Below are 7,500 nucleotides of genomic sequence, written 5' to 3'. Positions count from 1 at the left end.
TGCAAGCCCCAATCCCTAGCACGAAGGAGGTTCAGCGGGTTACCCGGGCCTTTCGGCCAGGGAAGACACGCTGATTCCTTCAGTGTAGCGCGCGTGCGGCCCAGAACATCTAAGGGCATCACAGACCTGTTATTGCTCAATCTCGTGCGACTAGAAGCCGCCTGTCCCTCTAAGAAGATTTATTTGTACGCCGGTAGTAAAAACCTCCCGACCGAAGCCGGGGGCCTTCGAGATACCGGAAAGTACGCCTATTTAGCAGGCTAGAGTCTCGTTCGTTATCGGAATTAACCAGACAAATCGCTCCACCAACTAAGAACGGCCATGCACCACCACCCACCGAATCAAGAAAGAGCTCTCAATCTGTCAATCCTTCCGGTGTCCGGGCCTGGTGAGGTTTCCCGTGTTGAGTCAAATTAAGCCGCAGGCTCCACTCCTGGTGGTGCCCTTCCGTCAATTCCTTTAAGTTTCAGCTTTGCAACCATACTTCCCCCGGAACCCGAAAGCTTTGGTTTCCCGGAAGCTGCCCGCCGAGTCATCGGAGGAACTTCGGCGGATCGCTAGCTGGCATCGTTTATGGTTAGAACTAGGGCGGTATCTGATCGCCTTCGAACCTCTAACTTTCGTTCTTGATTAAAGAAAACATTTTTGGCAAATGCTTTCGCTTCTGTCCGTCTTGCGACGATCCAAGAATTTCACCTCTAACGTCGCAATACGAATGCCCCCATCTGTTCCTATTAATCATTACCTCGGGGTTCCGAAAACCAACAAAATAGAACCGAGGTCCTATTCCATTATTCCATGCACACAGTATTCAGGCGAAAATAGCCTGCTTTAAGCACTCTAATTTGTTCAAAGTAAACGTACCGGCCCACCTCGACACTCAATGAAGAGCACCGCGATGGGATATTAGTTGGGCCGCCCCGAAAGGCTAAGCCCACCGGTAGGACGTCCCACAATCATGCCAGTTAAACACCGCGAGCGGTGAACCGACAGCGTGGGACACAGATTCAACTACGAGCTTTTTAACCGCAACAACTTTAATATACGCTATTGGAGCTGGAATTACCGCGGCTGCTGGCACCAGACTTGCCCTCCAATTGATCCTCGTTAAAGGATTTAAAGTGTACTCATTCCGATTACGGGGCCTCGGATGAGTCCCGTATCGTTATTTTTCGTCACTACCTCCCCGTGCCGGGAGTGGGTAATTTGCGCGCCTGCTGCCTTCCTTGGATGTGGTAGCCGTTTCTCAGGCTCCCTCTCCGGAATCGAACCCTGATTCCCCGTTACCCGTTACAACCATGGTAGGCGCAGAACCTACCATCGACAGTTGATAAGGCAGACATTTGAAAGATGCGTCGCCGGTACCAAGACCGTGCGATCAGCCCAAAGTTATTCAGAGTCACCAAAGTAAACGGCGGACGGGACGAACCCGCCACCGATTGGTTTTGATCTAATAAAAGCATTCCTCCCATCTCTGGTCGGAACTCTGTTTGCATGTATTAGCTCTAGAATTACCACAGTTATCCAAGTAAATGTGGGTACGATCTAAGAAACCATAACTGATTTAATGAGCCATTCGCGGTTTCACCTTAATATGGCTTGCACTGAGACATGCATGGCTTAATCTTTGAGACAAGCATATGACTACTGGCAGGATCAACCAGGGAGCTTTGTGTTATTGGTAGCTCTTTTCGTGTGTTGCCCCATGCCGCCGAGTCTTTGCCCGGTCGGCCACACGTTTTAATATAATATGTATATCTGGTACCGCACAACTTGTGTACGCGTACTAGCGCTCAGAGCGCTCTGTTCGACTTTGTGTTTCCTCGGGTGAAGACAATTTTTGTCGACTCCCCGGTGCAAATCGTTCGAATTATCCTTCTCGTATCCTTCGGCTAGATTGCAAGCGTCGGGAGTACGATTGGAAATCAATGTGTACCGTCTGCGAACAGACTGTGATACGCACGGAATGTGGCGAGTTGATGCCTCTGTTCGACTGCTTCCCTCGACTTGCGAGAGAAGACTTTCTGGTCACCGCATAAAGGGCCATTCGGTCTTAGACACCGACCCGCGGTTATGTAGTGTCGACGATTCAAATTGAATCATATTTTCTAGACGGAGCGAAGAACTCGCCCCTGCGAAACGTGAGCGCTCGGAAAAACTTTGAACTCGTGAGAGTGGTTCTTACCGGAACGAAACGAACGCCTGTGGTGCGAATCTCCGCTCAGACGAAAAATTTTCAAAATTCGAAAAAAATTTTTGTCTGCGTGTTCGTGACACGGTGAGGACGAAACCATAGCCCCGACAACAAACCCGCAAAGGAATGTCGAGATACGGGCCGAAACAAGTCGAAAGTTCCGAAACCCGAGGACTAGGTGCCGACCGACCGGTCGAGACCGCTCGGTGCATGAAGTATCAACGGTGCCGCTCGGACGTCGGAGCCGGCCGGTCATAACACGTGTTCCTTATGGGGCAAAACAGCAACGCGACCTGAAAAATTTGGCAGTACGTTGGAACTTAGTTCCATGCGAGAATCGTTGGGACTTTGAAAATTTTTCGATCCAACGAGTGATGCGCGACTCTTTCGGACTTTGAAAATTTTTCGATCCAACGAGTGATGCGCGACTCTTTCGGACTTTGAAAATTTTTCGTTTCAACGAGTGATGCGCGACTCTATCGGACTTTGAAAATTTTTCGATCCAACGAGTGATGCGCGACTCTTTCGGACTTTGAAAATTTTTCGATCCAACGAGTGATGCGCGACTCTTTCGGACTTTGAAAATTTTTCGATCCAACGAGTGATGCGCGACTCTTTCGGACTTTGAAAATTTTTCGATCCAACGAGTGATGCGCGACTCTTTCGGACTTTGAAAATTTTTCGTTCCAACGAGTGATGCGCGACTCTATCGGACTTTGAAAATTTTTCGATCCAACGAGTGATGCGCGACTCTTTCGGACTTTGAAAATTTTTCGATCCAACGAGTGATGCGCGACTCTTTCGGACTTTGAAAATTTTTCGATCCAACGAGTGATGCGCGACTCTTTCGGACTTTGAAAATTTTTCGATCCAACGAGTGATGCGCGACTCTTTCGGACTTTGAAAATTTTTCGATCCAACGAGTGATGCGCGACTCTTTCGGACTTTGAAAATTTTTCGATCCAACGAGTGATGCGCGACTCTTTCGGACTTTGAAAATTTTTCGATCCAACGAGTGATGCGCGACTCTTTCGGACTTTGAAAATTTTTCGATCCAACGAGTGATGCGCGACTCTTTCGGACTTTGAAAATTTTTCGATCCAACGAGTGATGCGCGACTCTTTCGGACTTTGAAAATTTTTCGATCCAACGAGTGATGCGCGACTCTTTCGGACTTTGAAAATTTTTCGATCCAACGAGTGATGCGCGACTCTTTCGGACTTTGAAAATTTTTCGATCCAACGAGTGATGCGCGACTCTTTCGGACTTTGAAAATTTTTCGATCCAACGAGTGATGCGCGACTCTTTCGGACTTTGAAAATTTTTCGATCCAACGAGTGATGCGCGACTCTTTCGGACTTTGAAAATTTTTCGATCCAACGAGTGATGCGCGACTCTTTCGGACTTTGAAAATTTTTCGATCCAACGAGTGATGCGCGACTCTTTCGGACTTTGAAAATTTTTCGATCCAACGAGTGATGCGCGACTCTTTCGGACTTTGAAAATTTGTCGATCCAACGAGTGATGCGCGACTCTTTCGGACTTTGAAAATTTTTCGATCCAACGAGTGATGCGCGACTCTTTCGGACTTTGAAAATTTTTCGATCCAACGAGTGATGCGCGACTCTTTCGGACTTTGAAAATTTTTCGATCCAACGAGTGATGCGCGACTCTTTCGGACTTTGAAAATTTTTCGATCCAACGAGTGATGCGCGACTCTTTCGGACTTTGAAAATTTTTCGATCCAACGAGTGATGCGCGACTCTTTCGGACTTTGAAAATTTTTCGATCCAACGAGTGATGCGCGACTCTTTCGGACTTTGAAAATTTTTCGTTCCAACGAGTGATGCGCGACTCTATCGGACTTTGAAAATTTTTCGATCCAACGAGTGATGCGCGACTCTTTCGGACTTTGAAAATTTTTCGATCCAACGAGTGATGCGCGACTCTTTCGGACTTTGAAAATTTTTCGATCCAACGAGTGATGCGCGACTCTTTCGGACTTTGAAAATTTTTCGATCCAACGAGTGATGCGCGACTCTTTCGGACTTTGAAAATTTTTCGATCCAACGAGTGATGCGCGACTCTTTCGGACTTTGAAAATTTTTCGATCCAACGAGTGATGCGCGACTCTTTCGGACTTTGAAAATTTTTCGATCCAACGAGTGATGCGCGACTCTTTCGGACTTTGAAAATTTTTCGATCCAACGAGTGATGCGCGACTCTTTCGGACTTTGAAAATTTTTCGATCCAACGAGTGATGCGCGACTCTTTCGGACTTTGAAAATTTTTCGTTCCAACGAGTGATGCGCGACTCTATCGGACTTTGAAAATTTTTCGATCCAACGAGTGATGCGCGACTCTTTCGGACTTTGAAAATTTTTCGATCCAACGAGTGATGCGCGACTCTTTCGGACTTTGAAAATTTTTCGATCCAACGAGTGATGCGCGACTCTTTCGGACTTTGAAAATTTTTCGATCCAACGAGTGATGCGCGACTCTTTCGGACTTTGAAAATTTTTCGATCCAACGAGTGATGCGCGACTCTTTCGGACTTTGAAAATTTTTCGATCCAACGAGTGATGCGCGACTCTATCGGACTTTGAAAATTTTTCAATCCAACGAGTGATGCGCGACTCTTTCGGACTTTGAAAATTTTTCGATCCAACGAGTGATGCGCGACTCTTTCGGACTTTGAAAATTTTTCGATCCAACGAGTGATGCGCGACTCTTTCGGACTTTGAAAATTTTTCGATCCAACGAGTGATGCGCGACTCTTTCGGACTTTGAAAATTTTTCGATCCAACGAGTGATGCGCGACTCTTTCGGACTTTGAAAATTTTTCGATCCAACGAGTGATGCGCGACTCTTTCGGACTTTGAAAATTTTCCGATCCAACGAGTGATGCGCGACTCTTTCGGACTTTGAAAATTTTTCGATCCAACGAGTGATGCGCGACTCTATCGGACTTTGAAAATTTTTCAATCCAACGAGTGATGCGCGACTCTTTCGGACTTTGAAAATTTTTCGATCCAACGAGTGATGCGCGACTCTTTCGGACTTTGAAAATTTTTCGATCCAACGAGTGATGCGCGACTCTTTCGGACTTTGAAAATTTTTCGATCCAACGAGTGATGCGCGACTCTTTCGGACTTTGAAAATTTTTCGATCCAACGAGTGATGCGCGACTCTTTCGGACTTTGAAAATTTTTCGATCCAACGAGTGATGCGCGACTCTTTCGGACTTTGAAAATTTTTCGATCCAACGAGTGATGCGCGACTCTTTCGGACTTTGAAAATTTTTCGATCCAACGAGTGATGCGCGACTCTTTCGGACTTTGAAAATTTTTCGATCCAACGAGTGATGCGCGACTCTTTCGGACTTTGAAAATTTTTCGATCCAACGAGTGATGCGCGACTCTTTCGGACTTTGAAAATTTTTCGATCCAACGAGTGATGCGCGACTCTTTCGGACTTTGAAAATTTTTCGATCCAACGAGTGATGCGCGACTCTTTCGGACTTTGAAAATTTTTCGATCCAACGAGTGATGCGCGACTCTTTCGGACTTTGAAAATTTTTCGTTTCAACGAGTGATGCGCGACTCTATCGGACTTTGAAAATTTTTCGATCCAACGAGTGATGCGCGACTCTTTCGGACTTTGAAAATTTTTCGATCCAACGAGTGATGCGCGACTCTTTCGGACTTTGAAAATTTTTCGATCCAACGAGTGATGCGCGACTCTTTCGGACTTTGAAAATTTTTCGATCCAACGAGTGATGCGCGACTCTTTCGGACTTTGAAAATTTTTCGTTCCAACGAGTGATGCGCGACTCTATCGGACTTTGAAAATTTTTCGATCCAACGAGTGATGCGCGACTCTTTCGGACTTTGAAAATTTTTCGATCCAACGAGTGATGCGCGACTCTTTCGGACTTTGAAAATTTTTCGATCCAACGAGTGATGCGCGACTCTTTCGGACTTTGAAAATTTTTCGATCCAACGAGTGATGCGCGACTCTTTCGGACTTTGAAAATTTTTCGATCCAACGAGTGATGCGCGACTCTTTCGGACTTTGAAAATTTTTCGATCCAACGAGTGATGCGCGACTCTTTCGGACTTTGAAAATTTTTCGATCCAACGAGTGATGCGCGACTCTTTCGGACTTTGAAAATTTTTCGATCCAACGAGTGATGCGCGACTCTTTCGGACTTTGAAAATTTTTCGATCCAACGAGTGATGCGCGACTCTTTCGGACTTTGAAAATTTTTCGATCCAACGAGTGATGCGCGACTCTTTCGGACTTTGAAAATTTTTCGATCCAACGAGTGATGCGCGACTCTTTCGGACTTTGAAAATTTTTCGATCCAACGAGTGATGCGCGACTCTTTCGGACTTTGAAAATTTTTCGATCCAACGAGTGATGCGCGACTCTTTCGGACTTTGAAAATTTTTCGATCCAACGAGTGATGCGCGACTCTTTCGGACTTTGAAAATTTTTCGATCCAACGAGTGATGCGCGACTCTTTCGGACTTTGAAAATTTTTCGATCCAACGAGTGATGCGCGACTCTTTCGGACTTTGAAAATTTTTCGATCCAACGAGTGATGCGCGACTCTTTCGGACTTTGAAAATTTGTCGATCCAACGAGTGATGCGCGACTCTTTCGGACTTTGAAAATTTTTCGTTCCAACGAGTGATGCGCGACTCTATCGGACTTTGAAAATTTTTCGATCCAACGAGTGATGCGCGACTCTTTCGGACTTTGAAAATTTTTCGATCCAACGAGTGATGCGCGACTCTTTCGGACTTTGAAAATTTTTCGATCCAACGAGTGATGCGCGACTCTTTCGGACTTTGAAAATTTTTCGATCCAACGAGTGATGCGCGACTCTTTCGAACTTTGAAAATTTTTCGATCCAACGAGTGATGCGCGACTCTTTCGGACTTTGAAAATTTTTCGTTCCAACGAGTGATGCGCGACTCTATCGGACTTTGAAAATTTTTCGATCCAACGAGTGATGCGCGACTCTTTCGGACTTTGAAAATTTTTCGATCCAACGAGTGATGCGCGACTCTTTCGGACTTTGAAAATTTTTCGATCCAACGAGTGATGCGCGACTCTTTCGGACTTTGAAAATTTTTCGATCCAACGAGTGATGCGCGACTCTTTCGGACTTTGAAAATTTTTCGATCCAACGAGTGATGCGCGACTCTTTCGGACTTTGAAAATTTTTCGATCCAACGAGTGATGCGCGACTCTTTCGGACTTTGAAAATTTTTCGATCCAACGAGTGATGCGCGACT

General features: G+C 45.8%; 1 non-coding gene across 1 annotated transcript in view; it reads right to left on the bottom strand.

The window, feature by feature from the left end:
• LOC125502176 overlaps positions 1-1,667 on the bottom strand; it is a 1,914-nt gene extending 247 nt beyond the window's left edge. The window contains exon 1 of the ribosomal RNA XR_007280024.1: positions 1-1,667. This exon is cut by the window's left edge and continues 247 nt beyond it. This is a non-coding gene — a ribosomal RNA (small subunit ribosomal RNA).
• Between the last annotated feature and the right edge of the window lie 5,833 nt (positions 1,668-7,500).

The sequence above is a fragment of the Athalia rosae genome, unplaced genomic scaffold (genome assembly GCF_917208135.1).
Source record: "Athalia rosae unplaced genomic scaffold, iyAthRosa1.1, whole genome shotgun sequence".
Taxonomy (NCBI): domain Eukaryota; kingdom Metazoa; phylum Arthropoda; class Insecta; order Hymenoptera; family Athaliidae; genus Athalia; species Athalia rosae.
The sequence above is the reverse complement of the archived record's forward strand: the minus strand, read 5'-3'. Positions and strand labels throughout refer to the sequence as shown.